We start from the raw sequence: 16349 nt of genomic DNA, 5'->3' as shown, positions 1-16349 counted from the left end.
CGCGTGGAACCCCTGCGTGTGGAAGGGAAAAGTGAGAAAGTGAGCGTATATATTCGTCTTTTGACCCTTTTGGTGGCGAAAAAGCAAACAGCATTTCCAGTTGTCGCCAATTTACCCTGCCTGCTGGTTTCGTATGAGTCAGCATGTGGTGCAGGTGGAGGAGACTGGTTCTTTACTGTACGGTGTGTAGGTGTGTTTGTGGTTCGTTCGCGATCGCGTATGTGTGCCGCAGACCGAGACCCGGTTGTGAAAACGTCATCTTCTTCCCTCGAAAAAGAAAAGACGGAGCAAACTGTCATCCCCCCCAACACACCTTTCTTAGGTCCCGTGTGCCGTGTTGTGTTGTTCGTAGTCGTCGTCGTTTATCTTCGCGTCATCAGGATTTGCAAGCCAAGTTCCAATATCCTGTTGGATTCGTGCATATGGAAAATTCATATGATTGATCATTGTATTTTTCCTTCACGAGCTACAAACGACGGATAGTGACGGCTATGAAAACGTCCCACCACTAAAAGCCAACCAGCTGATGACGTTACCGATCCGTCCGGAGGAGACGATACAGGCCCACGGGTTTTGTTAGTATTGGTCGCACAAAGTTGTCACTTTGCATTGGTTTGGTTGAAGTACGAAACGTTAGGTGGTGGTGGTGGTAGTGGCGCTGCTTCCGAGTTTTCTTTTCACTGGTGGGAAAATGATGCAAAGTGAGAACAGATGATACTTTTGCCAGTTTATCATGATAGACTAATAAAGCGATCAACGCACGGTTAGGCCTATTGGGTGGTGATTTCACTTTTTTTATTTTATAAAAATATGTTCATCGTTTTTTTTAACTCTGCTCAATTGATTTTAATGCATGACATATTGCATCAGTTTAGGCAGCATCGAGATAGTATGCACTTCGGAGTGCTTCGATGCGTGTTGACATTTTCCATCGGTGAGTGAAAAGGTCGTTCACCGTGAGATGATCGTATCCACAGATTGATCTTGATGTGAAAATTCTTCTGGTGGATCATTTCTTATGAATCCGGAATTGTATCAATGCCTACATAGCGATGAGTTGAATTTCTGGAAAAACGAGATCTTGAAATGATATTACAAAAAAAAAATAACAACTCAAATAACACAGCGAAATCAAGCTCTTGGTCTTACATTTTAAATTCTACTTAAAAATATTGCATAAAATAAATGTTATATGAAATATATTCCTATAAATGACGTAGAAGTTGTAAAAACCTTAGGGATTTAAATGATTGAAATTTTCCCGTTTTCAAAGTAGATAATTGAAGGATGCAAAGCGGAAGGAAAACGCAAGAAAAAAAGCTTTGGAATTCCAAATGCTTGAGGCAATAAAAAAGAAGAGAGAGAGATAGAGAATTCGATATAAATGCAGAAAAAGGAAGTAACAGTGAATGGCCGGCGAACTGCAAGCGAAAACGTGATGTGGCGGTGAAGAAAAAAAAGCGAAAGGCCTTCATGTACCCGCCCCGCCCCACCGGTTGGTTTTTGGCCCGGTCTGGTTAAAGTGAATTGTTTTTCCTTCTCCTTAGTTACCCGCAGCAGAAATCGACAGCAAAGCAGCAGACACAGCAGGCAGCATCAGTGAAACAACACCACCACCGGGGGTTAGATGTGCAACGTGTCTAGCAGCTTTTCCTTATCCGGGGCCGGGGGGAAAAACGAGTCGAAAGTGGAATCAGGTGTAAATAGCGAAACGAAGTTAGAAAAAAAGCAGAAGTGAAAGAAGTAGGGGGAAAAAAACATCATCCACGATCATCATCCTGGGTGAGAAAGTGTACACAAGATCCGTGTCTCTGTGAGCTGGCGAATGTGAGCCACGGTGAGAAAGTTTTCACGTTCGTCGTTCAAGCCGAGTGTGTATGTGTGTGTGTGTGTGTTAGTGGAAGCAACAAAAAAAGAAGAAAAAAGTGAATAAGTGAAAAAAATTGCGATCAAGAAGCAGATTACTGCAAGGTGGGGGAAAACCCACCTGTTGCGAGTTGCGTAGAAAATCTGATCATTGCACACGTGTGACACCGTGTGCGCGTGTGTGTGTGTTTTATGGTGTAAGTGCGTGTGCGAAAATTCCCTACTTCAAAAAGCAGAAGAAAAAAAAAATATAAAACGATCACAAAGTACTGCAGCTTTGTGTATGTGCGCGCGTGTTTTGGGTGTGTGCGGTCTCTATTGTGTGCCAACTGTCATCTCGCGCACACGTTCTGCGTTGTGTTTCGCACACACGTATAACGGGAGATCGTAGTAGTCTAAAAACGACGATCATCACTGTTGCTGCTGCACATTTATCACCTGCTTCGTAGCTCACTTGGCGCTCACCCCGTGAGAGAACGGTGCATCGTGACGCACGCAACATCTTCCGGCTGTTCCGTGAAAACGGGGCTCGATTGTCATCGGGTGCATTCTTCCGTCTTCTGCGGCACGCCGGTTCGCTCTAGTGGAACGGTGGATGTGTGTGTGCGTGTCTGGTGTTTTGGCGCCCGGAAGGAAATGTAATGTGTTTGGAAGCTAAGACACAAGGTAAGTGTTGCATGGCGAGAGTGAAAAGTTTTTAAATATGATTTTTCTTTGTAGTTCTTTGTGAGTGGGCATATGAAATTCGTTCGTTCAACATCTCTTATCATTGATGGTGAACAATGACCAGGCATGGTGCCTGGTGTAATGGCATCAATTCGCCTTTCGCATCGGTTCAAAACTCGAGCCGCCACGGTCCACGTTGCGACTGGCTGCCGAAGAATTCGCTGCTTACGTCAGAGTTGTCAAGCGAGACGACCTGCAGCGGAACGTGGTCGAAAAGGGTGGTGTTTTTTGCATATGGAACAGCGAAACGTCACGCGCGCCAGCCTGCCGACGACGACGACGAGTGGACGACCCAACCGTGTATGATTCATGTCTGCGGGCTTCGATCCATTCGTAAGCGTCATACATGTGTCCATTTGCATTCTTCTGGTGGGCTGTTATATGATAGTTCTGTCCCCTCTTCCATCGTCCAAAGAATGCTCTGGAAGCGCAAAATTTTGCATTTGCACGAAAGCAAAACCGGAGACATGAAGTAATTACGTTTCACGCGACTGATGACCGGTTAGCCCGAAATGTAGCTAATTGCAATGGCGCGACGCACAGAAGACGGTTTAGTGCGCGCGCCACACAATTGAGAAAATGTAGAAAGTCATTAAAATCCCAACAACCGAAGAACGGTGCGCCTTTTAACGCTAGGAACGCGCTGACCAGCAATTGCCTTTACGTCCATTTCACCCGAAGGCATTATGCAGGAATCCGATGGGATTGCTATTTAATACGCTTTTACGAGGCGCCCCCGCAGTATAAGGATACACCCACCCATCCCTTCTCGCTGGATGGCCTCGAGGGGATAACCGCCAAGGCCAAGGGAAAGGCGAAGGATGGTGTGCCTTATTAGATCGTTTCCGTTTCTGCGTTTCTGCCAAACGCTGTAGCTGTGGTCGCTTTTCGCAATGAAAGAGTAGCCAGCTGACAGCAGCTTTTCGACACCGTGAAATGTTTCTGTGTGTTTTTTTCTGTTTCCCTCCTTCGTTTGTGTTGCACCGTGGCCTGCCGTTTGTTGACCGCCGAAAGCAAGCCGATGACAAAGCAAAATTAGGTGGCAATATGGTCCTGTGTGTCATTCCGTACGCCGGTTGCCGACCGGGTCGAAACGCCTAAAATAGCGAAACGAAACGAACTATCGGGGCATGATGATGAGGATGGAAAAGGAAAACATTTCAAACGTGCCTACAAGATAATCCATTGATCGGTGCCAATAATGCGGTTTTGAGATGAATGGTTTAAATCGAGAGATGTTTCTCTTTGCATGCGGGCGGTAAATCAAGCGTTTGATTGTTTTCCTTTTTCGAGCTAGATCATTTAGAGGATAATATAATGACACAGCGGCAAGATTGGTTTGGTTGATGATTTCATTTATTGTTTTATAAAAAAGCGTTATGGCGATTGTATGATAATGTGCATTGAAAGTTATTATCACTAAAGTTTGCTTATTGTTTTTTTTATTTATCATTAACTTGTACTTAAATAAAATAATTTCATTGCGAATAAATACATTTCTTTAGTGAAAGTCTTCAGGAATAATCTTTATTTCGCTCAACTCTATCTGATCTATCGCTCACTAATAATTTGGGGTCCATCATATCTTCAACTAGTTTTTCTGTTTGGTAGCTTTCTAGCTTCAAATACTAATGTACTAATGTACTAAAGTTACGATCAACTTGCTCGACGAGTTACTCTCACACGAACGTTTAGTGTAACATCAGAACAAAAGTTTCAAGCAGAACCAAACAAATCCTTCTGCAACAGAAAGACAAAATTTCCATTCACCACTCGATATTGGCCCGTTCTAGAGATGCTGTTTTAACATTTAACCTTTCTATCTTCTCTATTACGATATACACCTCATTATGGAATTGTCTTCCTTGCATATTCAACAAAACGATGTCTTCCCCAACCACAATCATTTGATCCTTTGCTGGTAACATTTTCCTGAAAAGGTTATTGAAGCTTCTAAATTAATTTCCGCCTCGGAGAAAAAATGTCACCCCGTTTTTGGTGTTAGATTTTGTGTGTCGCTTCTTTGTGTAACCTGCCTATTACCCTCTAAAAAGCTTTAATCAGGTTTTTACGTGCGGCGAATGAAAAGCAGAACCAAATTGTGTGTGCGTCTGGGCTTGTTTCACTCACCCCATCGGTTCTGTTGGCCAACGACGAGGGATTGCCCCCTTTTTTTTAGTTGGAAAAGGTTACGTTCCCATTGCAACATGAGAAAAAAAAGATACCAGGCTGACAGTTGAGTAGGAAAGCCTATCAGCATAAAAAATAATCAACTTGTCCGTGTACGTATTGTCGGTTTGCTGGCATGGTAAAGAAAACTTTAGCTCAAGGCGCGTATCGCCACCCCATTCACAATAGTCTTTATGAAGAGCGTTCTGTTTATGATTACCCACCCACATTACCCACCCACCCCCATGTTTTGTTTGTTCTTAATGTTGTTAACCGCCCTGCGTTTAAAACCAAAAAAAAAGTTTCCCATTTTTCCTGCACACACGATCACAGGTGGGACTGTGAGGATCGTACGCAATCGTGTGCTGTATGTGTGATGTTCAGCAGGTGACCTGTTTTTTTTTTCGTTGCTTTAGTTCATATAGAGAACTTCCTTTCTCGCGCCCATTCGACTATGTTGACAGCAATAACAGCATTAAGTTCTCCCCCATCTGTGCGTAGCATGTTTACTAGCATGGCAAGCATGAAAGGGTCCTTTTGAGGGTTTTGCTACCGTTTTTGAGTGTGCTATGATAATATTCACCCGAGCTTGGAGAACGCTGCACAATAAAACAACCCACAAAATGGTAAAGAAACGATAGAGATAATGACTTTCGTTTTTATTTGCTATTTTATTTATTTCTTCTTTTGAGTATGGCCAACAGAGAGAGAGACTTGGGACTTGTGCTTGGGGATGTATGCTTTTGGTAGCTTATAAGTTCTCAAGGGTTTTCAGGTTCCGGGTGTATCCCCCAATTAAACGTAATGAAAATGTCACCACGATAAGCTTTTTTTTGTTCGTCTCCGTCCAACCCTTGTTGCTCATTTATTTTTTATTTTGTTTTAAGGGATTGAAGGAAACTTTTAGTCCCCTGATGTTGGTTCTATACACCTTTACCGCTTTCCATGTGATATTTTGTTTTTCTCTTCTGTTCTCTCGTTGAGATCGTCGTAATGGTTGCTTTTATGATTTTCCCTTCAAGAAAAAGCCTATGTTGGCAGCAACTTTGTGGGAGGAAAATTGCACTACCGGAAGAGTTGTTTATGAAAATGGAATGAAAGGATAATATATCCTCTTTTTTTCTGCCATTCTGAAGGGACATATTCCTATTTTACTGTGACTGGGGTCTGTCATACTTTTGACTATTTTTTCTGTATGCGTTTTGACGTTTGCTGATGCTTATTTACTTCGAATTTTTCAAATCAACTGGCAAATAAAATTATTTTATGAATTGAAGCATAGATTGTTTTTAAAACAAAGTTTTTTTTCTTATATGTTTACTTAAAAAATATTTTTTTTAATTTGTTTGAAAAAAAAATTGATTGAAAAAAAAATATATGAAAAATCTTCACGAAATAACTTTTACAACATTGTTTGATATAACTGCTGATAGAAAGTTACGAGTAGAACCAAACAAAACATGGGTTTAATTCAACATTCGACGTTTACTCGACTGTTTGACAGTCGATACCGTGCGAAGGTTCAACTTTTCTAACTTAAGGCAGCACAGACCCCATTTCTAGTTCAGGTGACGAGAGCTCAAATTGTTTCACTGCTCAAACCAGCTGGTGGTTTGTAGACGAAGTTGGTAGTTGGTGCTTGTGCATGGATGAAGTTGCATATTTTTTGTTTTGTTTCGTGTTCTGTTCCTTAACAGTAAAGGGACATAATTTGTAGCAGAATTTGCAAATTAATAAACCAAAAAAAAAGAAGTAAAGGGACAAGTGTGGCTCGGACACACAAAATCAAGCAGAGAACTCGCAGCGCACAGGATGTGGAAAGGAAAAGACAAAAAACAAACAGCGGACAAATCTCGGATGGTTTATGATGTTTCGTTACGCTGCTGCCGGAAAAGTTGATGATAAATTTGCATCTTGTCCGAGCAAGCTCATCTGCGCCTGGTGATTTATTTTTTTTCTACTACTGTGCAGCTACCTTTTTTCTTTCCTTTCGGGTAGCATATCTTGTTTTTTTGTTTCTTCTGTCGGTCTTCTCTGAACGTCGGGAGTAATTATTCACGGATTTTGTTTGCTTTTGTTTTTGGGAAGGGAACTTGTATTTTTTAACTTACGCAAGTGGATTATTGGGTATGGCAATTGGAACTTAAATTGACACCCCCCAGAACCAGCCTTGGAAGATGGTTGGTGTTCTCGTTTTTGCGGTGGTCAAAATGGTTTTGGATTTTACACCGTAATTGGGTGTAGATTTCCCGTGGGATGTATGAAAGCGCCCAGTAATTTATTATTGTGTACACTTTATTACCCTGCTGCTGTGGGCGGAAGGCGTGAAGAAAGGGAAAGGATTCATGATAAATGGTACAAAAAGCTATTTAGAATAAAGTTATTTAATGACACAAGCTAACTGTTGCGTGCCCAACGCGCGCATAAACGGTTCGTTGCAAAAAAGCTCAAACGTAGCGTTTTTTGGTAACACACGACGTGCGCAAGAACGGCCTAAGCCGTTGGTTGTAGGTTGCTTGGATGTAGGTTGCTTACAAAACATTCCTAACGCCACAGAAGCGCTGACGCTTTCCAAAACATTCTGCACCGCGGAAGCGCTAGCCGTCGGCGTACGCGAGGCATGGCCGTTCTAGTTACGTCGTCGTAAGTAGGTTAGGGTTCCTACGTTCAGGTGCAGGTTCAGTTACGTTTATAGGAAGTAAGTAACAAATAGGAAGTAAGTAAGCAAAATAATAATAAGTTAAGTTAAGCTTGTAAACCAATTCTTGAGTATATAAGGAGTGCTCGCACTCGAAATAAATTAATTGCAAACCAGCACTAGAGAGTCTTCCTTCTGCTTTCAAGCTTCCAGGTTTCAGTTCACCCAGGGACGGCTCGAAGTGTTGGCAACCCAACTCCCCCCTCTTGCGGCATAGGTTCTCGATCGCGAAGAACAACTAGCGGAGAGGTTTGTCATTTCGACTTGGGAGACGGGATCATCAACAGCGTTCGAGTTCGCTCCCCATCGGTTGACGGTTGGGGCTAAGGTTCAGAGTGGCCATTTCCTTCGCTTGGTCGAACCTGTAGTCCGCCGCGCAACATTGGTGGCTCCAGAGAGGAGACTCACCTCATCTCTCACATAGAGAGAAACAAGCTCACAGGAAGCTTACCCCATCTCTCACATAGAGAGAAACAAGCTCACAGGAAGCTTACCCCATCTCTCACATAGAGAGAAACAAGCTCTATTTTAGGTGTTGAAATTAGGATATTTTACACTATTCAGAAAATTTGAGCTTGCATCATGACAACTCCTTTCGTGGATAACAAGAATGGCCATTGCCGTCTCTGCGTTATGCCAGACGACGAGGATGACATGATCGCCTGCGACGAATGTGATCGCTGGTTCCATATTAAATGCACCAAGTTGAAGATTAAGCCAGGCGTTGACACTCCTTGGATTTGCATTAAATGCACAACTGATCGCATAAAATATGCATCAAAATCAGCTGAAAATGTGACCATGTTGGAATTGGTCAAAGCTTTACAGCAGACAACCCTTCAAGGGCAAACGCAATTGAAGCGGTCTACGCTGTTAAACTTACCGTACTTCGACGGAAAGTCGAGGGACTGGCCCAAGTTTAAACAAGCGTTCGACGAGACGACCAGGGAAGCTCAATTTAGTTCCTTGGAAAATCTCAATCGGCTGCAGCGCTTCTTGAAGGGCGATGCAGAAAGAGCCGTACGATCTCTTTTCCTCGATCCCGACAATATTCCGAAAATATTGGAGCGATTAGAGGAGCAATTTGGTCGGCCAGACCAAGTGTACCAGGAAATGCTGAAAGATGTGTTAAGGATCAAGATTGATAACCAATTTAAAATTCCTGAACTTTCAGACGCCTTAGAAAATTTAATAACCAACATGAAGGTTTTAAATAAAAGCGAATATTTTCGTGATCAACGTTTGATCAATGAGCTTGTCAGTAAATTTTCTACTGACAAGCAAATTCGCTGGCTGGAACATAAAACTGAAGTGGAAAAGGGCAATAGGGTTGTAACGTTAGAAGATTTGAGCGACTGGTTGGTTCCTTGGGCAAGAAACTTACGACAGTTAGTAAACAAAAGCGACCGTACACGTAACCCGATTAATTTTCATAGAGACTTTAAAAATCAAAGAAAAGGAAATGTTAGAACCGCCGCTCCTATAGTAGAAAACATAGAAGTTGCAAGCAAGACAGTTCGTAACTCACGTGACTACACGGCGGATAACAACAAAACTCTGCAAGGTCAATCGAAATCGGTCATCAATAATCGTCATGAATCAACGAACGACCGTGCATTCTCCAAGCAGAAACCACCAGCTACAGCAAAACGCTCTTCAAAACACCCGGCCGTGTCAGCAAAGTTTGAAAAACAACAACAACATGCTTCTGTCTGGCCAAATCCATCTTCAAGCAACTCCACTATAACGAAACAAAAAATGCGCACTGAACAACCATCCACTATGTCAACTCAGCAAGAAAAGTTCCAATCGAAGAATGACAAAGAAAACTGCATCGATAAATTCGAACTCAAGAATGAGGCGGACACCTTTGAATCTACTCAATCGAGCCAGCAAGTGTACTATCAAATAGTTCCTGTTACCTTACGAAACGGAAATATCACCGTGAAAACCTTCGCCTTCCTGGATGGTGGATCATCGCTAACTCTGATTGAAGAGACCATGGCGGAGAAGCTTAACCTACAGGGGCCCAAAAATCCATTCATAATGACTTGGACCCGGGACTTGCATGTGCAAGAAGACGAAAGTCGAATAGTCCGATGCCAAATAAAGGGCAATTCGGAAAAGACTGAATTCCTCCTAGATGGAATCCGAACCATCCATAATCTACAACTTCCACGTCAGACCATCGATGCCAAAAGAATGGCAAAGGCCTATCCCCATCTCGCCTTGCTTCAGAAACGTAAACTTGTTACATCCTTTACAGACGCATATCCAACTGTTCTTATAGGACTGAGGCATAGTCATCTTATGATTCCCTACGAGCGTAAAATGGGAGGCCCGAACGAACCCATGGCAATTCGAACCAAACTTGGATGGGTAATCTTCGGCACAGAAGAAGACCAGGAACTAGGTGACACCGAACACCTCATGATCCATCAAAACGAGGAAATCATGAACCAGATGATTCGACAGTACTTTTCCATAGAAAACTTCGGAGTAAAATGTGTCGAACCGGTAAGGTCCAATGATGAAGAACGCGCCAGAGCCATTATTCAACAGACCATAAGAAAGGAAAACGGTCGATATGAAGTAGGTTTGTTATGGAAACATGACGAACCGAAGCTCCCGAATGGTCGTAACAATGCAGTAAATCGTTTACGTAGCTTGGAAAAACAGCTGACAAAGAACCCAGACCTCAAAAACTGGGCACAAAAAACCTTCGAAGAATATGTAGAAAAGGGTTATATCCGTAAACTGACCGCTCATGAAGAAGCAGCAAAAACATCGAAAACATTCTACCTGCCCCACTTTATAGTAGTAAATCGCAACAAACCTACGCCCAAGCCGCGTTTAGTATTCGACGCGGCAGCAAAGGTAAACGGTGTCTCTCTTAACTCGCTACTCCTAACCGGTCCAGACGAAATGGCTTCACTATTCGGAGTTCTAGTACGTTTTCGTGAAGGAAATGTGTGTGTTACTGGTGATATACAAGAAATGTTTCACCAGATCAAGGTTCGTCGCGAAGATCAAGACGCTCAACGCATTCTGTGGCGTAATTGTGAGGAAAGAGAACCCGACACGTATGTGATGCAGGTGATGACGTTCGGAGCGACTTGTTCTCCGGCTTGTGCGCAAATAGTGAAAAATACAAACGCGGAAGAGCATAAGGAGACACATCCTTATGCATTTAACCCCATAATACGGCAACATTACGTGGACGATTACTTGGACAGCTTCCACACCTTGGATGAAGCTATCACCACCGTGCGTGAAGTAATTGAAGTGCATCAGAATGGAGGTTTCCACATTCGGAATTTCACCTCAAACAAGTGCGAACTACTGAACAACATCCCAATTGAAAGAGTGCAGAAAAGAAATGAAGTGGTGAATTTCGAGGAAAAGAACGCTGAATTCGAGAAAATATTAGGTGTTCAATGGCACACATCTACGGATCGTTTCATGTATAAAGTGAACTTTACTAATATTGACGTACACAAGAATCCTACAAGACGTGAGGCTTTAAGTTGTGTCATGAGAATGTACGATCCCCTTGGTTTAATAAGTCACCTAACTATCCAGGGCAGGATCCTCATGCAAGCTATAACTACTGCGTCGGACTCGTGGGACGAGCCCATTCCCAACAAACTGGAAGCTAAATGGAAAGAGTGGTTGAAACTAGTGTGCAGTGCAGAGCAAGTTAGTATCCCTCGGCAAATTGTGGCTCCCAGTTGTAACGTAGCGGAACTCCATACATTCGTCGATGCATCAGAGGAAGCATTTGCTGCATGTGTGTATGCCAGATCGTGGTCAGGCTCGTCATATGTCGTCAGGCTGGTAGCAGGTAAATCACGTGTTGCTCCAATCAAAACTCTCTCCATTCCACGTCTCGAGTTACAAGCTGCAGTGCTGGGCACGCGTCTAACTGAAGCAGTAAAGAAGGAGCTTCGAATCGGCGTAGAACGAACGGTATATTGGAGCGATTCTAGTACAGTTCTGGCATGGATCAACAGCAATCATCGGAAGTATCACCAATTTGTTGCCCACCGCATCAGTGAAATTTTAGATTCCTCTTCGGTAAATCAGTGGCGATGGGTTCCTTCCAAACAGAACCCAGCCGACCTTGCAACCAAGCTTTCGAACGATGAAGTTATGTGGTTCAACGGACCAAACTTCCTGAAGAACAATGAGGATGATTGGCCGCAAAAGATACCCATATCTACTACTGATGAAGAGAAACGAGTAGTAGCTATCCATCGAGTAATTAATTCGGTAATACCAGAGGAGCATTATTCATCATGGGAAAAGTTATTGTCTCATTCGATCTATATGAAAAAATACATCGATTATCTGCGAGATAAGAAGAACTTCACGAAAAGTATAAATCTCCAAGATGTGATCTCGACCAGAAATGCCCTGTACAGAAAAGCCCAATGGGAAGGGTTTCCCGAGGAAATGACGTCCCTTACGAAGGGGGAGGCCGTCAGCCGTAAAAGTTCGCTGAACAAACTAGCTCCATTTTTGGATGAAAATGGATTGATGAGATCGCGAGGTCGTTTAGAAAATCTCACATTCCTTACCAACGATGCAAGAACTCCAATTCTTCTTCCTCAAAAGCCCCGAATCGTCAAGCTAATCGTGCGCCATTACCATGAAATAAACCTTCACCAAGCAGACAACGTGGTAATTACAGCTCTACGACAAAGATTCTGGGTAATTAATCTTCGAGCGGTGTTAAAGAATGTTAAAGCATGCTGTCAAAGATGCATTCTTCGAACAGCTGCTCCTAGATCCCCGATGATGGCACCACTTCCAGCATTCAGAGCAAACCCGTACAAGCCTCCATTTCTTCATACAGGAGTCGACTACTTCGGTCCAATCGAAGTAAGTGTCAGACGTTCTACTGAGAAAAGATGGGGAGCAATCTTCACTTGCATGTCTACTAGGGCAGTGCATATTGAAGTAGCCGAAAAGCTAGACACAGATAGCTTCTTAGTGTGTCTGAAGAACTTCCAACATCGTCGTGGCAAAATAACACACCTGTACAGCGATAACGGTACCAATTTCGTTGGAGCCGAAAAAGAATTGAGCCAGCTGTTGCAAGAGATAGATCGCAGAATGGGGAAAGAAGCGGCATTGAAATATGACATTCAATGGACTTTCAATCCACCCGCAGCACCACACTTCGGAGGATCATGGGAACGATTGATCCAAACAATCAAAAAGGCCCTTAGATTCATGTTCGAACAATGGAACCTCCGAAAGCCAACACCCGAAACCTTGCGCGCCACGTTAATTCAGATCGAAGCTATGTTGAACTCGAGACCCTTAACTCACATTCCGGTAACGTGTATGGAAGATGAAGTGCTAACGCCATTCCACTTCCTAATCGGCAGAGCAGTGGACGAAGTACCTCCTTTCGCAGACGTTCCGTCAGGTGTAAATCGGAAGCAGTGGAAGTTGGTACAACACCACGCCAAAATATATTGGGATCGATGGAAGAAGGAATATCTTCCTACTCTTATCCGGCGCAACAAATGGACGGATAAGATCGAGCCATTAAAAGTAAATGACGTCGTCGTCCTTACCGACGACAACGCGCCTCCTGGAAAGTGGCTAAAGGGACGAGTACTTAAAACTTTTGAGGCGACAGACGGCCAGGTTCGCTCAGTGGAAATACAAGTTGGAGAGACTGTACTGACAAGACCGGCAGTAAAAGTCGCGGCAGTGGATGTACGCCAGAAAGAACATCTCTTGTCACACTCATTGGCAAGGCATAAACCGCCAATAAAAAGAGGACGAGACGTCAGTGATAAGGATTCTATTCAACACCACCCCCCGCCGAAACGACGCATCGCCCCATGCTCATGGGCCACGAAACTGTAATTTACCACATCCGCGTCTTATGTTCATCCCCCGCATACGAGTACAGCCAATCACCCAAGGAGGATTCGTGTTTACACATCTTGGAACCCGTTTGGTACGTCGATCATGCCCTACATGATTCGGTGGCCATGATACACCAACAGACGATAGCTGCTGAACGTGAGATCGGGTACGTAGCACGAGGCTAGCGTAGGGTAGAACGGAGCGGCGGATTATTAGGTATGGTAAAGGGATTGATATTCGGTAGAGACGACGGGGAAGATGAATTGCATCGTATGAAACATCAAAAAATTAGAAATAAAAATCGCGGAACCATCACCTAACCCAACGGAACAACCCAAACCCAAGTTCAAACCACCGTTTAAGCAGCGAAATAAGGTAATCCTAGGATCGAATTACGAGGGGGAGAATGTTGCGTGCCCAACGCGCGCATAAACGGTTCGTTGCAAAAAAGCTCAAACGTAGCGTTTTTTGGTAACACACGACGTGCGCAAGAACGGCCTAAGCCGTTGGTTGTAGGTTGCTTGGATGTAGGTTGCTTACAAAACATTCCTAACGCCACAGAAGCGCTGACGCTTTCCAAAACATTCTGCACCGCGGAAGCGCTAGCCGTCGGCGTACGCGAGGCATGGCCGTTCTAGTTACGTCGTCGTAAGTAGGTTAGGGTTCCTACGTTCAGGTGCAGGTTCAGTTACGTTTATAGGAAGTAAGTAACAAATAGGAAGTAAGTAAGCAAAATAATAATAAGTTAAGTTAAGCTTGTAAACCAATTCTTGAGTATATAAGGAGTGCTCGCACTCGAAATAAATTAATTGCAAACCAGAACTAGAGAGTCTTCCTTCTGCTTTCAAGCTTCCAGGTTTCAGTTCACCCAGGGACGGCTCGAAGTGTTGGCAACCCAACTCCCCCCTCTTGCGGCATAGGTTCTCGATCGCGAAGAACAACTAGCGGAGAGGTTTGTCATTTCGACTTGGGAGACGGGATCATCAACAGCGTTCGAGTTCGCTCCCCATCGGTTGACGGTTGGGGCTAAGGTTCAGAGTGGCCATTTCCTTCGCTTGGTCGAACCTGTAGTCCGCCGCGCAACATTGGCCGCAAGAGGGGGGAGTTGGGTTGCCAACACTTCGAGCCGTCCCTGGGTGAACTGAAACCTGGAAGCTTGAAAGCAGAAGGAAGACTCTCTAGTTCTGGTTTGCAATTAATTTATTTCGAGTGCGAGCACTCCTTATATACTCAAGAATTGGTTTACAAGCTTAACTTAACTTATTATTATTTTGCTTACTTACTTCCTATTTGTTACTTACTTCCTATAAACGTAACTGAACCTGCACCTGAACGTAGGAACCCTAACCTACTTACGACGACGTAACTAGAACGGCCATGCCTCGCGTACGCCGACGGCTAGCGCTTCCGCGGTGCAGAATGTTTTGGAAAGCGTCAGCGCTTCTGTGGCGTTAGGAATGTTTTGTAAGCAACCTACATCCAAGCAACCTACAACCAACGGCTTAGGCCGTTCTTGCGCACGTCGTGTGTTACCAAAAAACGCTACGTTTGAGCTTTTTTGCAACGAACCGTTTATGCGCGCGTTGGGCACGCAACACTAACACAATGGATTAGATTGTGCTTAGAACGATGTAATTATTTTTTTATGCAAAATAATATATGAAAAACAAATGGAAAACAATTGCAATTATTATTTTATATAATAAATATAAAAGAAAATCGAATAAATCAAAAGCGAACTTAAAAATCAAACATTACAAACCCGTTTCTAATAGAAGTAATAGGCAAGGATTTAACACTAGAACTATCAGATCAGTTATTTTGACTGGTTAGTAATTTTGAGTAATTTTCATCACATTATTTCCGGGAGTCGTTCTCAAAATAAATTATACTGTTATTATTAACTTTTTGGCAGTATTTTTTCAAGCGTGATAGACTTGATTTTCACTCCAACATCTCGTCTCGTCTAAAATCGTTAAAATACCTGCGGAATGAGAAATGAAAGTTGCTGTGGAGACTGGATTCTTATATCCTATTTACCAGATTTTACGATTGAGTCACATATTATCGGTAATTGCTAGTCTTGCGGTATCAATACGTGATAAAGAAATGATTTTTCGGTGCGATTTATACTTCGACTTGTGCGGTGGAAAATAAACTTCAACACAAATGCCTTCATTACCACATGAGTTTTGAACTTTGGGCAGAAGCAAGCTTTAATATGCTTTCGGACAGATAAAGAATCTTTTTTACTAGGAAATGGAAAAGAAGTGGGAGAAAAATATTTAAAAAAAGTGTTGATAAATATAACACATTTGTTAATTGACGTTAATTCACCAGAAATGGTTTTCCGGATTTGTGGTGACGAGACACCTTGTATTCTTTGTGAGATCTTTCGCGCCCGATTAAAAGCTTCTTTAGGACCCGACGTTGCCAACCCCTGATTTAAAAATAAAAGTCGCAATGGGTTTTGTGTAATAATTTAAATAATATTTTTAAATAATAGATCCAATATTACAGCAGACATTCGCGGATATTTCGACTATTTTGGGCGCCATTTTGTTGGAAAAAAGGAACAAAAATGAAATCAAATATTTTGAATTGAAATAGAAGACATTATGAACCATATTTTTTTCAACTGAATTTTGTACAATAAACTCATAAAGCTCTCAAATTTCAAGATCCGCGAGACCTCGTTGCACAAATGTTTTCCATTTCGAACAGACTGCTTCCTGCTACTACTTTTATAGGTTAGCTCATCTTGTGCGCCATTTTCTCCTTCTCCATCACCGGACCAGGAAGTACGACGTTGTGTTTTTGCGCCCCCTCCCCCATTAAGCTTCCCCATGTGGCACTAGCAGCAGTCGTCTTCTATACACGCACACGCCTTTGGGTTGATTTAACGCATCCAGTTTCTCTTTTCCACGTTTCGGTTGGATGGAAATCGAAATTGGTTCACTGTCGATCGCCGCGTCTGTCTCTAACGAGTCTTGGCCGGGTT

General features: G+C 43.1%; 1 protein-coding gene across 9 annotated transcripts in view; it reads left to right on the top strand.

The window, feature by feature from the left end:
• LOC125768547 (uncharacterized) overlaps nt 1-16349 on the top strand; it is a 56288-nt gene that overhangs the window by 1428 nt on the left and 38511 nt on the right. For 7 of the 9 annotated variants that reach the window (XM_049436350.1, XM_049436343.1, XM_049436351.1 and 4 more), the window contains exon 2: nt 1548-2532. The gene's annotated coding sequence lies outside the window, so the exon portion shown is untranslated. Of the gene's footprint in view, nt 1-7; nt 576-1276; nt 2533-16349 lie in introns of those variants that run through there. The other 2 variants (XM_049436349.1, XM_049436347.1) reach the window with 2 other exon arrangements.

This window comes from Anopheles funestus, chromosome 3RL (genome assembly GCF_943734845.2).
Source record: "Anopheles funestus chromosome 3RL, idAnoFuneDA-416_04, whole genome shotgun sequence".
In the NCBI taxonomy this organism is placed as follows: domain Eukaryota; kingdom Metazoa; phylum Arthropoda; class Insecta; order Diptera; family Culicidae; genus Anopheles; species Anopheles funestus.
This window is presented reverse-complemented; position numbering and strand designations above follow the sequence as displayed.